The 2,226-nt window shown below is 43.2% G+C and overlaps 1 long non-coding RNA gene across 1 annotated transcript; it reads left to right on the forward strand.

Moving 5' to 3' along the window:
* The first annotated feature begins 710 nt into the window (after nt 1–710).
* On the forward strand, nt 711–1,109 carry LOC124703641. The gene is made up of 3 exons (XR_007003194.1): nt 711–761; nt 928–996; nt 1,071–1,109. It is a non-coding gene; the product is annotated as an uncharacterized LOC124703641 (long non-coding RNA).
* Nucleotides 1,110–2,226: the final 1,117 nt, after the last annotated feature.

Below are 2,226 nucleotides of genomic sequence, written 5' to 3' on the forward strand. Positions count from 1 at the left end.
GTTCAGGTGGGATACCCGTTCGAGAAGGTGGGGCCGTATTAGTGGCGTATAATTATACTCCACGTCATTTTTCACATAGATGGTCGGTTGCCACGTAGATATGGTACGTATCGTTGTTGATGACGGTTTGCGCCGGCCCCATAGCATTAGAATCAGAGTTCGACCCGAAAAATACGTCGATCACGTGGATTTGTTGCCGGCGATAGGCGGTAGTTACGGGGAAAATATTTGAAACCTTGCCTGTGCGCCATTGCTGGTCCTCCTTAGGGTTTCGAAGGTTGTGTCGATCGGGAGGGAGACGGCAGGGACGAGGACGTTGGGCCGGCAAGGCGTAGCAGGGCGGTTTCGTTCTGAGAGCTCAGCCGCGTATCGTGGAGGCGGGAGGCGGATCCGGCGACGACGAGGCTGGGCAAGGTCGGGCGCGGAGGAGGATCGCACGCGGCAGGGTTGTTCCTGCTGCTATAGGCGGCGTTAGGGTTTGGCGGCTCCTTGGTGGTTGTGCGAGGTAATTGATTCAAAAAACTAGTTGCATGTTCATGATTTGGTTGACGTTAGGGTTTGGGTTTGGAACTCCTTTTTTGAGATGTACTGATTGGGTTGTTAATTTGGACAGGGCGATGGACGTTTCTGATTTGAGTTCAAGTTCAATGGAGTACGACAGCGGAAATACAGATGAAGAGGAATTCAATATTTCGTCTGCCAACGAGGATGCACCACCTGAAGATGAACACACTTCTGGAGACGATGATGTCGACGAAAGTGTGAGTGAAACTGAACTACTAGTTATATTTAGTACTTGCATGTACTCCCTCCGGTCCTTTTTAATTGACTCAAATTTAGTACAAAGTTGTACTAAATCCGAGTCAATTAAAAGAGACCGGAGGGAGTAAGTAGTTACATACTGATTGTGCTTATTTTTGCTATTAGATGGATGCAGATGGTATTGATCTAGAAGATGATAATGTAGAGCAAGAAGAAGATGTTGACACTGATAATGTGAGTTTGTAGTAATAAATGTATGATTGCATAAAAATATGGAATTGATCTTTACATGGTTTAAAATGAATTAGATTCAGAGTGATGTTGTGGATGAGCCAAATGATGATGAGAGATTGGACTTTGGTTTTGTTGACGAGGTATGCATTTTAATTATAGTAGGTCATATGTATGTTAAATTTATATTTAATGATCTCACAATTTATTTTATGTCGTCGTGACATGACCGTTAATCTTTCTTGTTTGCTCAGGTCTTAGTTGGCGATAATTATTCTTACGACTATTACGGTGATTCAGACTTGGAGACTATAGAAGAACCTGTTAGAAGAAGACATGTAAGTTTTTTGAATTTATTCGTTGTATGACTCGCGGACATGGCGTTAAAAAATATTTATGTTTTCAATGTTATCAAATTGTGCATGCATGTGAAATCAGTTGGTAAGAAAAAGAATGGATCAGAGGATGAAGATGAGAGTGATACAGAAGATAAGAGAAAGTTTTACTGGGAGGTAATGAAGAATACATTTGTGTCTGAGGCAGCTGCTTATACTTTTTATAATGGATATTCTCGACAAGAGGGATTCAGTGTAAGAAAGTTCAAGTTCAAAGAGACTAAGGGTGCTAACAAAATAGTTCGCAGAAGGCGTTTTGTGTGTTCACGGGAAGGAAAACGTAACAGCAAGTTTCTGACTATGGACAACCGCACCCGTAGGTTGAGACCTTTGTAAAGCGGAGTTAGATGTGAAGCTTGATAGAAGTTCGGGGCTTTGGCGAGTTGCAAAATTTGTTTACAAGCACAGTCATAAGTGTGCAGAACCGACCGAGAGCCCATTTTTATGGTCACATAGGAGGATAAAAGATTTCCAGAAAGCGGAGATATTAGCATTGGCAGCAGCTGGGGTTAGGAAGCATGTGATCATGGATACCTTCCTCAGCAAGTATGGTCGGTACACCACTCGTTGGGTTTACGAGGAAGGACTTGTACAACATGTGCTGCAGGGAGAAGAGAAAGTTACTTGCAGGTGGTGATGCTACCACAGCCATTGCCATGATGGAGAACCGGAAGAAGAAGTTTGCTGACTTTTTTTTTTGAGTACGACGTTGATAGTAAAGGTCGTTTGAAAAGCTTGTTCTGGTGTGATGCTCAGTCCCGGCAGGATTACAATGGTTATGGAGACGTACTCGTGTTCGACGGCACATATAAGATGAACCGATATGGTATGCCATTTG

Source organism: Lolium rigidum, chromosome 3 (genome assembly GCF_022539505.1).
Source record: "Lolium rigidum isolate FL_2022 chromosome 3, APGP_CSIRO_Lrig_0.1, whole genome shotgun sequence".
Taxonomy (NCBI): Eukaryota; Viridiplantae; Streptophyta; class Magnoliopsida; order Poales; family Poaceae; genus Lolium; species Lolium rigidum.